Genomic DNA, 14795 nt, shown 5'->3' on the forward strand with positions numbered 1-14795 from the left:
TGATCATCATGGCCCTTCAGCCACCTCTGTCCTCACCTGGAAATTTGCTATCTGTTAGAAGAGAAGGAGTCTTTCATAACGGTAAATCGTGCTTTGGATTTGCACTTTTGGGGAGGCACTGAATACTAATGAATTTTGCTTTGTGCTAATTAAACTGAAAGGCCAAAATATGGTGGTTTGGATTCGTTTCTGACTCAGCAGATAACTACAGTATCAAAATCGCAACTGTCAGCAAAGCACTTCGATGATCACAGGCAATGAAGGCGGAGAACTGCTCTGAATGCTTCTGAAATCAATACGTCTCTCGTGTATCTTACAAGTAAAAATGTCATTTTGAGGGTTTCTTCAATGTGGAAAATTGTGCTTAGAAACAAGAGATGCCCACTGGTTTGATCTGCAGTTATATCCACTTTCATTGGCTATTATGGTTGCTGATAATTCTTGGCAAGAGTGTTTAACTTGTATGATGTAATATCCAGCCTTTTAATGAAGCTATTCTTTATAAGTCTCATTCCAAATCCCAGCATCCGTGCTCTTCAGAGGCCATGTTTTGTGTTTGTCTACCTGCCAAAAGTAATCATAATGGAATCCGACGCACAGACAACAAACATTGTTTGAATAAATCGCAGCTACAGAAAAGGTCAAACATGCTTTCTAGACAATAGGGTATTTTGCACATAGAGTATCTAAGAATTCACAATATTAGATGAGAGACTGTGGAATATCAGACACATTGAAATAACCTCCAGTTGCTAACACAATGCACAAAAAGAGTGTCTCAAGAGATTCATAAGTAGAAGGTGCACGAAATGACCATAGGTCCCTGAAAACTCTACGATATTCCACCAATGCTTTATTCACAAGCATGTATTTTAACAGTTCTCACCAGATTCTCTTTTACTCACGTTTGAAAGGTCACCTAATTTTTTAAAGTGAGCTAATTACTGTAGTGAGCAGTAGTCTTGAATGATTGCAGGTGGCAATAGTCTCCTATTACCCTTCTAAAAGCTAAGGTGACACCAATTAAATTGAGGGTGACTGATAATTCTCTTTTATTACTACACCTGTATTCATATGTATATACTTTTCATTAATGCTCCTGGAGTCAGCTAAAAGATACAGGGGAACTAAACTCAGCTCATTAATAAAATTTAGAAGTTGGTTTCCAGACTCTACATGCTAATTACTCTGCCACCACAAAGGCATTTTAAAGCAGCATAGATGAGCGTGTAAGCAACGAAAACCGACTGTCCAGAAATAAACCTCGAAAAAGAAAAAAAAGCGGACAAGATAAACAAGATCAGCAGCCAGCAGTCTTGTCCATGCTTCACTGTCCCAGTGGTACTTTTGACTTATTAATGTTGGCTGGTGCTATTCTCACGTGACTTGCTGGTATAAATGCCTCATTGTCTGTTAGCCAGAGGGAACAGCATTCTTATTGCCAGCAACCTGATTAAGAATTTTGAAGACAAGAGACACAGCAGGTAAGGAGCTTTCTGCACGGGCCCTCTGCACTCTGTAAGCACTCAGGCTTTCAGAGCATAAAGACATGACCTTTTCAGCCCTTGCGCTTTCTGTGCTATACCATGCTAGCAGCTGCAAGGGTAATGCCAACGGAACCCTCCTCTGCTCCCAGCACGAATGAGGTCATCACGACGGAGACTAGTAATTCGACTCATTTTACTTACTCCAAACACGGGAGCACTAACGAGTTTCCTCCACTTACATGTTTCTTTTGTGTGTATGTGTCTGTCTGCCATTTAAAAGTATGACCGGGTGCCACCTTTGCAGCCTTTTCCTGGTAAACTCTTGGTCATCTTCAACATTTTCCTGGCATTCCAGCTGAATGGTAATCGTTAATCCAATTTTTACTATAATAATTTAGAGCATTCTGTGATTCCAGTTTTCAAAAGGTACAATACACGTAAGTACTTCCCTTAAGATACTGATAACTATTGAAAACACTACACTGATAATTCTCTACTAAAGAGTAAAGCAAAAGCTAAAACATTATTGATGTTTTCTTATTCTTTATAGAAAATGATTTTTCATAGGTTTATTGACTGCATTTCATCTGTTTTGCATATTGTGAATGAACCTTGCTCTCTTTAAAAAAAATATATTAAAAAAAAACTCACTTATTTCCTTGACATCAGCATATACTATGTAACTTCCAAATAATGCCACCTCTGGGGAACAGTCTGATATCCTCTCAAGTAATTCTTTCCTCTGTGTGTCACTTGCTGTTTTCCACTTTCGTGTTGTCTTTTGTGCCTTTGTATTTCATTTTATATCAGTCCATGGCTGTGGCACATATTAAAGATGTCTGTAAATTCTTGTCAAGTAAGATAAATAAATGGTATGATGCCAGTTGTTCTCAAAATTATGTTCCCTCTCAATCTGAGAGGGACTTGCTACCTTCACACCTTTCTACCGACTGAAGGCCCGAAAATCCCAGGTCATCCATGAAGCCCTGGATTCTGCTGGTTCCACCTTTCAGTGTGTCCCAGCTATCATCCAAGAGTGGACATAATGCTCTGCTCCCAGGCCCCATCTAAGTGTCCACTCTGGGTGCCCCACTACAAGCTACTAACCAGCCCTGACTACAGGGCTCTAAACTAGAGGAGAGAACTGCTGGGTGGCTGAGCTTGCTCTAAGACCCTGCAGATACCTCCTGTCACTGAGGAAGCAGGGGAAAAGAAATGGAATACATTCAGAGCTTGGCTACTCTTGCCAAACACTGGGGACTCCGACTGAAACTCATATATGGGACATATGAAGAGTAGAACATGTAGGAAACATTGAGAACCATGTATTAAGTCACTTTAAGCCTCAGAGAAGTCTAGGAGCTTGATTAGAGATGTGTGAATCGAGGACAATGAGGGGCCATCCCAGTGCCACGACCAGAGCTGCATGAACAGCATTGCTTACTACTCCTCCCAGAAATAATACGAAAAACAGCAAGAATATATTTTAAAATACAATTCCATTGTAAGCAAAACTAGGAGTAAATAGATATGGACCACAGACTCAAAAGTACTCACACAGAGACTCCAAACAGCGGAAATCAAGCAAGTCATGCAAGACAAAAGGAAGAAAAGAGCAATGAAGGGCACAGTGGTGGCTGAATTCAGACAGCGCTGCAGGCCAGGGACTCGGAAGCACAAAAGCTGCGTTCTTTGTAATAATGGATTCAGAAGCCTCTGTGAACAGAGGTCACCGAAGCCTTTCTGGGCCCAGTTTCACTCAGTGATGCCCTACAAAGAGCCCCACACTGAGCCGTATTTGCGGAAACCACCTAATTCTGTGGTGCTTAAGAAGACTGCTGGGTTGTTAAAAGCTTGCAAGACAACTTTGCCTCCTCCTTTCTTCTTCATAGAAACTCACAAATTGTTGGTTAAAAACATTTCAGTTAATTCAATATTTAATAATTATTGATTTATGTAAAGACACTATAAGAAAAAACTATGGGGAGAAAAGCAAACTTAAGAGCGCACAACAAAAATCAATGCCAAAAGCAAGATGAAAATGTGACTCAAAAATTTGGCCATGAAATGAAAACTTAAAGAAGCCATCAGATCAAAAACGGAAGGCTGCGAAGCAGAAATGTAAGAACTCAGATAAAGAAGTAATGAAACAATAAGAGAAAAAATATCCATAGAAATGAAGGGGAACCTAGAAGAAGTACAGAAATTAAGACACTTTAGAAAACACAGTAAGGAACATAGAAAATAGAAATAAAAAAAGTAAAAGTAAATAAAGTAAGATTAAAATAAAGGGAGAATCTAAAAAATATTAGAGGGAACACAATGGCTATAGAAGATAAGCAGAGACGATCTAAAATATACAAAAAGGAAGGTACTGAAAGAAAAAAACGATGGTATTGAAAAACATGAATCACTTTAAGAACTGATTCAACAAAACTTTTCCAGAATAAAATTAGATTCCACTTGGAAACACTAAGAACATCCTAGAAAGTTTTAAAGAAATATCAAAGAAAAAATCCTTTAGTCTGTCAGGAAAAGGAATCAAGTCATTCATAATAAAGAGAATGTAACTAGCCAGCCTCATATTTTTTTCCTAGCAAAATTTAATGCCAAGACACAGTGGCACAATACTTACAAACTTTTCAAAAAATGAAATGAGAACCAAAGGTTTTATACCTGCTCAGACTATATTTCAAATGTATACTTCAGGCAGTTTTAAATACACACAAACTCAGGGAATGTTTTTCTACTTGGGAAGAGTCCCAGAGAATAAACTTCAGCCAATGAAGAGATGACTAAAGAAACTATGGTGAAATATTATAATTGTGAACTGAATTGACTAAAACTAAAATAAACATAAGAACCAGGGTAATAAAATAAATACAAATGCCATATGCCCTGGAAATAAACCAGTACTGCAACTGACAGAAAGCGGAAGAGGGGCTGCTGCATATACGTCATTTGTACAGTTTTCATCTCTGAGACCCTGACATCGCCAGCAGCCCCAGAACTGAGAGACACGACGTGCACACACCGGCGGGGTTCTGAGGACGGGGACTTGGTCCCCTCAGCCGGAACAGCCAGGACTCAAAGTGGAGCATTCAAAGGAGTAAATCAAATGTTAGAAATAGAACTGTATGTAACAGCAAGATAACAGCTACTAAACAACATGACAGGGATACTGTTACTGACTGAATTCCAGTGGTGAGACGCGTGGAGAAAACACCTGCCTTTAACACTGAGGGAAACAGAGAAGTAACGAGTCCTGGGTAGATGAATAAATTATCAAAATACTGTTTAAAGCTGTCATTTAAAGAATTACCACTGAGCAAATCCCCAAATGAAGCTACCAGTAAAACATTTTTTCACAAGCAAATAAAAAAGATCACATAGTGAAAAACCTTTTTAACATTTATGAACACATAAGATCCTATCATGCATGCATGAAACACCAAGCTAACTGTTGTATCAATACATATAAATGCAAATATAATATACATCTATATAATTAATCATTACTGAAGGACTAAAATGAACCTGATCACATTTCCAGAGAAGAGCTTGGGATACTCTTTTCCCCTCAGTGAAACAACCGTTTAACTGGCAAAAATTATAAAACACATTTAAAGTCTCTGGAAATTGACCTAAAGGCAGAGAGCAAATTAATAAGCATTTATTCAAGAAAATCTTCTAAATGTTAATAAAACAGTGGAAGTGTGTGTCCTTTGAGCCAGAGCAAGTTCCTTTTGCCTCCTCCGGCTCCACGTCACAGAAGATCTTCTCCACATCACATGACCAAGAACATGGGAGCTCCTTTTCAGCCCCACTCCCAGTCAAAGACGTATGATTATACCCCAGGAAAGGCTGATTGCCAGCATGTCTCATCCTCAGACACCAACCCTCTACGTAAAGGAAATCAGGATGGCATCTCACATCAAGGGGACAAGATGAGATGTTTCAACAATGTTGGTATTCGGACAACTAGAAAAATATATGAAAAAATAGAGTTGGATTCATTTCCCACATCTTGTACCAAAATAAATTCCAAATAAGACAAAACTTTTAATATAAATAAAAATAAAACCATACAAAAACATAAAATAACATTGAAGAATGTCTTTAGAACTTGGAAGTGAGGACAACCTTTTTATTCTTGAAAATCCAGAGTCCATAAGGTATTAACATTTTATCACATACAATTACAAATTTCTATATAACCAAAAACAATCAGATATTTGAATCTAAAGACATATAACAAGTTGGAGGGCAGGCATTTGTAATCATATCACAGATAAAAAGTATAGGAAGTTTTAGAAATGCAGAAGGAAAAAATTAACGATAGAAAAGGATTCAGAAATAAACAGGTCTCGGAAAAATTTAAATAATTCTTTGATATGTCAACCTCAGTTATAAAATGAGAAAGGCATTTAAATTACCAAGTAATACTATTTTTCACCTTTAGATTGGCAAGACCTAAAAGGTTATAATATATACCATCCGTAAGGCTGTGGAGTGTAAGCTTTTACTGCCTCTATGGAGGACAATTAGTATCTATCAAAGCTACAAATACCTGTAATATTTGACAGAGCAATCCCACTTTGGCATTTATACAACATACTTGAATATGTGTAAAATAATGTATGCATAAGTGTATTCATCAGAGCACTATTAACAAAAGCTTCAAAATAATTTTATTGTTCTTCAATCTTGGAGTAGTTAAGTATTGTCTAAATTCAATGGAATTCTATGTCTTCATTTTAAAAATATATAAAGTCTAGCTATGACTTATATGAAATATTAGTTAGAGAAAAAGTAAGGTTTAGAACGGTGTGTTTAATAAACTGTCCTTATGTAAAAAGAGAGAATAGAGGTATACATTTATTTTTGCTTTCATAGGCCAACAGAAACCCTAGAAGCATGCAAAAAGAACTAATAATATCAGTATCCTAATAATGTGGCCATGGGAACTGAAATAGAGACAATTATGAGATGAGGAGGAAGACTCTTCAATGTATACTTTTAAATTTTTAAAATATTTAACCATGTGCATTGATTTCCTACTTAAAAAACCCCAAATTTTAAAATAAAAGATATAAAAGTAAAGATAATACAGATCAAATAATCCATCCTCCCTGGCCCAGTCACCACTCCTTCCTATGAAATCCTCTAGAGAATATACCTACAGAGAATTTTGGCAAAAATAAAAAAAAGCAAGAGGCAAAGCAGCATTTATTGATAACTGTGCTTTGGTGATCTTGCCCTTGCACTCAGAATAAGAAGCTTCTGATTTTTACCCCTTTGAGGCCCCACATGTAAACAATGTAAACCAATCAGGTATCACAAAACCCGAACGCTATGCCTTATTTTGGGGAAATGAACTTTATTGCTCTTGATCTACACTCAGCTGTTGATCTACACTTAGAGAGTGGGAGCAGGGAAGACCCAAGGGGATTAGAGGGAGAGCCTTGTGCTTACCAGGGAGGCTACTGGGGTGTTTCTGAGGCTAAGTTCAGGGGTTTATCCAGCACAGAAGGCAGGGGTTTAATGCTCTTATCGATAAATATTTACACATATAACCTACACACATTGAATCTATAATGTGCATACATTTCTCGCACCTGAAAATATCTCTTATTAAACCAAGGAGAAATGTACTTATAGATAAGATAAAACACAGTTACAGCATGCATTTTAGATGAAGCATTTTGCACACTAGGGTAGACACAAAACTGTTTGCTATGAAGGCCCTGGAAATCTGTACATATATCCAATCATTTGCATACTACTAAATAACACTTTTGCAACAAAACTAGAAGGCAATGAAGCTGTATCCACGTGTTTTCTGACCTACTTGATCAATGCTGACCTAAGAGATTCAGGGATTGAATATTTCTTGTGTGGCTCTCAATTGTGCTTACAATTTACATAAATTGTAAGTTTAAATGTAGGATGATGATAACAGTTTACAAATTCTAACAAGCAACTATCTAAAGTCTTTGGAATATAAGCTCTCTGGATAGCCAAAACTCCTAATTAATTGAGGATTACAACTTTAATCAACAATACATTTCTTTAAATAATTTAAATATTTTGGGTGAAATTTTTTTAAACAATTTTCAAAGCCTAAAAACTTTGAATTTGGTTGATAATTTCTAAGTCAACACCGTGAACACTGGGCTACACATAATAGATTAATCTATGTCATAAATATACATAGACAATAGATATGATGAGGCCTGTTAAAGTATGTGGGGTCATTTGCATTGGTCTATTTTCCACTTACTTTGTGAGTTTTTCTCTCCCTTACCTTGCTGTAAGTACCCTCATGTAGGAGCTTTTCTCCTTAACTCTAATTTTCTCATTTTACATCTACTACAGGCTTTGAAATTACGTATTGAAGCTTCTTTCAGTAATATGCAACCTAAGATTAGCCCTTGAAATAAGGGCGAAGGAGATCAGTGTCAAGCCATGGGTGTGAGATTTGAATTCAGGCCCTTGAGATTCTCCTTTGGCCGTGTGCAGGTTTACTGCTTCTGCTTTATGCTACATCTAGAGGAGTTTTCTCTGATATGAGTTTAGGTTAGATTCATCATAACTAGAATAAATGGCCACCCTATTTTGTTTATGCTTTGCATTTTTTTTACAAAAAATAAATTTTATTAAAATTGATATAAAATCCCATGATAAAATATTTTTTAAAAAGAAAAGAAAAAAGTGAGGTCTTTCAAATGTTAGGCAAAAGGAAAGAGCAGACAGAATCAGATATAAGGCTCATCACACAATGCAAGCCAACAACCCTCTACCTTTGCCAGAGATGAGGAACAAAGTTGGTTTTATGCTTTGTAGTCAATCCAAAAAGCTAACAAAATTCATATTGTCTACTTAGTGTAAATAAAACAATTGCTTCAATAAAGCACAAGTTTTTCAGGTAGTGAGTCCAGAAAACAATTGCTTCTTAGTTCCTCCTCAAGAAATCACTGTGAAATGTAAAAACAATGTCTTCAGCAATGACTTTACAAGAAACTCAAAGATGAGTTTCAGTAGCATAATTCAGTGAAATATAATTCTACAGGAAAAGAATAGATTACAGCTCACCGGAAACACAAAATTACGTATTCCAAAGCACAACTACCAATGGTCTGTGTCTGCGCCTGGTGGCCCAGTGGCACTATCTGTGACAGTGTGTGTCTGCGCCTGGTGGCCCAGTGGCACTACCTGTGACAGCGCGTGTCTGCGCCTGGTGGCCCAGTGGCACTACCTGTGACAGCGCGTGTCTGCGCCTGGTGGCCCAGTGGCACTACCTGTGACAGCGCGTGTCTGCGCCTGGTGGCCCAGTGGCACTACCTGTGACAGCGCGTGTCTACGCCTGGTGGCCCAGTGGCACTACCTGTGACAGCGCGTGTCTACGCCTGGTGGCCCAGTGGCACTACCTGTGACAGCGCGTGTCTACCCCTGGTGGCCCAGTGGCACTATCTGTGACAGCGCGTGTCTGCGCCTGGTGGCCCAGTGGCACTATCTGTGACAGCGTGTGTCTGCGCCTGGTGGCCCAGTGGCACTATCTGTGACAGCGCGTGTCTGCTCCTGGTGGCCCAGTGGCACTATCTGTGACAGCGCGTGTCTACGCCTGGTGGCCCAGCGGCACTATCTGTGACAGCGCGTGTCTACGCCTGGTGGCCCAGTGGTGCTATCTCTGACAGTGTTGGGTGAACATAGATGGTCACCTCAGCAAAGTGTGAGTCACTCAGCACCTCAAGTCACCGAAGAGCATCTGACAGGCCCAGGCCCTCCTAGCCACACAGCCCAGTCTTGATTCCTCACTACATCAGCTAAGTCTTGATTTAAGCAAAAGGATACACAGTGGGGAGCCCTACTATTATTCCAAATACCATTACTCACTATAGTCTTTAGGACAAAGGAAACAGAGACAAATTAAACAAAAGAAACAAAATACCTAGTAAGGACACTTCTGTCAGTGGTTGGTGGTTAATGACAGAGTGACCTGGATAAGGACTACTTATTGCTAAAGGCATGCTCCAATGCAGAGAGCAGGGAAAGTGAAAGAAAATTCAACACACAAAACCAGCATTCCTCTTTCTTGCCTGTGACAGCACGCCAAAATGTCAACACCAGCTCCTGGACTTGACTTTCTGTACAAACGAGCAGCATTAGCATTTCTCTAGAGGAAAGGATAGAAAATAGTTCATAATGAGGTAAGATTTGGAATTAGAAACACAAACTGGTGTGCTTCAACAAAGCCGGATTATTCAGTGCAAACAATATACCAACTGCCAGCTGAGTGAAAAGACAACGAAGTCTCCAGCGCCGAGGGGCCCGGCACGGTGGGCATTACACAGCAAGTTACTGTGCATCAGTTCTCCTGTGTGTCCAGAGAAGGGACAGCTTAGCCTTGACACCAACAGGTCTGCACACAGATACCTCAAAGTAACCTGAAAGTCTATTCATGTCCTTAGCCCACTTTTTGATGGGATTGTTTGTTTCTTGCTAATTAGTTTGATTTCATTGTAGATTCTGGATATTAGTCCTTTGTCAGAGGTACAGATTGTGAAGATTTTCTACCACTCGGTGAGTTGTCTTTACTCTGTTCTTTTGCCATGCAAAAGCTCTTCAGTTTAATTAAGTCCCAGCTCTTTACCTTTGTTTTTTTTAATTGCTTTTGCTTTTGGGTTCTTGTTTATGAAATCCTTGCCTAAGCCAATGTCTAGAAGGGTTTTTCCAAAGTTATCTTCTAGAATTTTTATAGTTTAGGCTTATAGTCTTAGATTTAATTTTTGTAGTCTTAGATTTAAGACCTTGATGCATCTTGAGTACCACTTGTTCCCCAATAACCAATGAAAAAAAAATTAAAATACAAAAACACAAAATAAAAGTCACTTAGCACGCAATTGCACTATGTCTGAACTTCTTTGAAAAATGAATGCCTTTTGACTATTAAAATTAATTTTTAACTATATATCCAAAAATTGAATATTATTAATAAAGATTCATTGAACTTGGTAGTTGCAGTTCCAGAGAAAGAGTGTCAGGTGTGCAGCTCTTAGAATATAAGCTACTAAGATGCAGAGACTCTGTCTGTGTGAATCACTTTGCTCAACACCAAAAGCATGTCAATGAGAAGTGAAATACTCACAAACACTTTTTTGATGAAGACGACAAGGACTCAGGGCCCCTGATTGGAAAAGATGGATATCCAAGGTGAACCAGGTATCTTAGAGAAGAAATTAGGAGCACCTCTTACCAAATGTTGGGAAGAGCAGAAGCAAAGCCAGATCTCAAGCTAACGCCAGCATCCAAAAAGGGGCCAGGACTCCCTGTCTCTAGGTCTTTCATTCCCACTTTCTTGGTGTCTTGGCTTCATCTCCAAACTGAAATCCATTTCTTCCCTAGAGCAGGAAATATGACTCCAGTAGTTCTCCGCTAGCATCATGCTAAGCTGAAACGTAAAACTCTCCTCTCCTACTTAGTTCTATGTGTGGTCCAACAGACTCAGCTGCCTACTCGAATCAATCCTGTGCCAGGGTGTGGCGTTCTGATTACCCACGCTGGGTCATGGATTTCCTCTTTTTTCCTACCCTTAACGTGGGAGGCAGAGATTGATGAGTTGGGTGAGGAAAGAGCAGTGGTTCCTGCAAAGGAAAGGAAAATGCACTGGAGTCCAGAAACAGGGAGAAGCAATGAATATTAAAAGAAGTAGAGTGATGTTAGGGGAAAAATAGCAAAACTAGGGTGGATTCCCACATGTCTCAGCAGGAGCACTAGAGATTCCCATGTGTGAATACACACGAACACTTTTTATAGATGTAATTTCTCTTTGTGTGAAACTGCATACCCAATCGAATTCATACCTGAATGCATACTGCAGTCACCCACTACCACAAATGTTGCAGCTGAGTTTTCCACATTTGGGGCAATTACAGGGATCAGCACCTGTAATGGATCCAGAGAGTAATGGCTAAGCCTTGTACTGGGAAAACTGCCTTTAAGATCATGGTATCTGCCCTGCCAGGTAAGTATGAAACTGGATATTTCTAAGGCACATTGAAACAAACCTCCTTTTTAGCAACAAGTTATGGGTGTTTTGAAAAGCCACGATTACAAAACACATAGAAATAGAAGATAAACCACAGTAAACATGGATTGAAATACATAGTTGTGCTTCCAAGAGAATTAAGAGAAATACCCAGGGGAAAATGACAAAGCAGAAAACCTGAATGATCAATGAATACAAAAACCATGACTGCTCTGGAAACATTTGCAAATCTCAAGAATCTAGAGGCTTGAATTTGAAGGCTGTGCAGCATAGCAGAAGACAAGGCTTTAGGTCACTGCAAGTAGATACCTCTGCATAAATTCAGAACTCATTAATCAAACATTAAAAGCTTCTAACAAAAGTAAAGAGATTTAAAAAAAAGAAATTTGTTCATCTCGTTTATTGCAGCATTATTCACAATAGCCAAGAGGTAAAAGCAACCTAAATATCTGTCAACAGATGAATGGATTTTAAAATGTTGTATATACACAATAAATTATTATTCAGCCTTAAAAAAGAAGGAAATCCTGTCATACGTCATAACATAGATCAACCTTGGGGATATTATACAAAGTAAAATAAACCAGTCACAAAAATACAAACACAGTATGGCATGAGTCTTCCTATATGAGATTTTTAAAGTAGTCAAACTCTTAGAAACAGGAACAGAAAATAATTGGTGCCAGGAACTAATGGAGGCAGAAAGCAGGAGTTGTTCAACGGGTACAAAGTTTTATAGGTGAATCCCAAACTCTAATCCTACTCAAGCTGGCATAGAGGATAGAAACAAAGATAAGATTATAGATTTATGAGCAATAAAGAGCAGTGCAAACCAAACATTCTATACCTACCCAAACTGTCAGTCATATATGGAGACAAAAAGAGAAAAAGAGTCACCAACATGCAGGACCATAGGACTTATCATTTGTTCAACCTTACTGAAAAATTATTCTCCAAATGAAAATAAATGTGGCCAGACACAGTGGCTCACACCTGTAAACCCTTTGGGAGACCCACATAGCTGGATCGCTTGAGGCCGAGAGTTCAAGACCAGCCTGGGAAACATGGTGAAACCCGGTCTCTGCTAAAAACACAAAGATTGCTTGGGCTGTGGTGGTGCATGCCTGTAATCCCAGCTGAGGCAGGAGAATCATTTGAACCTGGGAGGCAGAGGTTGCAGTGAGCACGCCACTGCACTCCAGCCTGACTGACAGAAGGAAACTGTCTCCAAAAAAAAAGAAACCAACCAAATAAAAAAATACATTTTACACTGGCAAAGATCAAATTATTTGTGATTATAATATTCATTATTTATTGAGTATATAATCTCTACCAGTGGTTTCACTAGATAATTTATAAATGTCATTTCTGTTTATCTTTCAACAGACCTCTAAATTAGATATTCTATCCACTTTATGGATAAGAAACCTAAGAGAATTGACTAACCCACTTTTAGATTTCTCCTCTATGAAGTTGATAAATAGCTCATTTAGAGGCTTTGTAATTTGCAAAATATTATACAGCTAGAATTGGAAATTGATCCTGGTACTTTTTGATCTTTTGAATTAAAGTTCATGCTGAAGTGTGTTGGGTTGACAGGTATTCTTAAATCTAGCATTGGGCGTAAGCAAACTGGTATCTTTTTCTACTGGAGTAAAGGAGCCAGACCACCAAAATAATCAGTTCTTTAAACCTCCTTTCTGATGACTCACATCCTCAAAACTTTATCAGCTCTTAACATGATATCATGTACACAGGAAAAATACAACGTACATTTTTAATAAAAATTGAGTGGATTTTAAGAGGTATATAGCAGTCACAGATGACATCCAAATTGTTCCATTCCACGCGTGGAGATTTCCATCTTCCACCACCAGTACCTCCACCTTCCTGCTCTTCATTCCCCCTTACTTTGCTGATCTACTTACTGCTTTTCTCTCTTCCAATTCAGACTCACAGTGACAGGATAGGACAGAAAGAGGTAGAAATCACAAGGTTTGCATCAGCTGGAGAATGGGGTCTACGCAAACCTTTTAACCACTTTTTCTCAGGGGTAGACTTGATCCTCAGATGCAGATTTTTTGTGCTGGACCTATTTTGGTTCCTCTTCAGTCATACTTGCTCCTAAGCATCACCTGCTCTGACTTGTAAACATTGTTTTAACATCCCCTAACACCAAGGAGTTAACTGAAGCTCTGAGAGGCCTGAAGGTCGGCCATGAAACTTCACATTATTTGACTTTAAACAAATCTTGAAAGATTCATCCCCCTCAACATGGCACCTGTGTGCATGCAGAAGCACTTCCTCACACCACTACAAAAGCAGCAGCAGAAATCGAGGGATTCCCCTCCTTTCTCTGGGCCCCAGGTCTGAATTGCCAGGCCTGCTTTGTCAGCAGTGATGTTGTGCTATGTAAGAATGATGGCTGGGTGGGGCTGGACTTTGCTATGGCACATAAGGGATGAAAGTGAGAGGTATTTCTTAATTAAAAGTATACGTCCTTTATGCTTCAAAGTTTGGACTCACATTTCTCAATTCCATTTTTGCACAAAATCTCACAATGTCATTAATGGATTTGCGCAGTGCATTGATAGTGTCATAACCTATCAACTCTAACTTGATTAAACATGCACTTGCCATTTAAAAAATGAGAAAACTGGCATACATGCTTCAGCAAAGAATCTGCCACACCTGCAGTGTGTATGGAGCTGGTTTAGTTAGAGACATAATGTCTTTTGCATAGTATAAACAAAGTTGCATTTCATCTGAACATCTCATTTGGTAGATTTCCTGACACTTATTTGCTACTGTTCTTTCCTTTGTGACTGTCTTTACAGAATTAATATTTTTATTACTATTAGAGAATTAATTATAGTTTAGCACCAAATTGAAACTGCAATCTTATTCCATCACATTTTGAAGTCAGTGTATGCTTACAGCTCCTTTTGAAGATAATTAGGCCTCACAGAAGGAGTCAAGATCTCCATTTCCTGAACACGCAGAAAGCAGAAATTACAATACTGTGACTGACCCTGGCTGTGTCTGAGGTGACTGTGTTGGTAATCAGTTGATTAGCACCAAGTTCTTAGGTGGCCAGTTGCACAGAACATCACCTACGTTACTAAATAAAAAGTGACTTGGGGTCTCTAGGGTGATGTGGAGGGTTGATGGCAGTGCTGTAGGAACAAGACTTGGATCACGGAGAGAAAGTCTATATCAAGCAATCTAGTGATATATTTTATTCTATTTTTATTTTTTAA

General features: G+C 38.7%; 1 non-coding gene across 1 annotated transcript; it reads right to left on the reverse strand.

Moving 5' to 3' along the window:
* Positions 1–11347: 11347 nt before the first annotated feature.
* LOC116565299 lies at positions 11348–11519 on the reverse strand. Its single transcript, XR_004275368.1, has one exon. It is a non-coding gene; the product is annotated as a U1 spliceosomal RNA (small nuclear RNA).
* Between the last annotated feature and the right edge of the window lie 3276 nt (positions 11520–14795).

Source organism: Sapajus apella, unplaced genomic scaffold (genome assembly GCF_009761245.1).
Source record: "Sapajus apella isolate SASKATOON/1434 unplaced genomic scaffold, GSC_monkey_1.0 scaffold39, whole genome shotgun sequence".
In the NCBI taxonomy this organism is placed as follows: domain Eukaryota; kingdom Metazoa; phylum Chordata; class Mammalia; order Primates; family Cebidae; genus Sapajus; species Sapajus apella.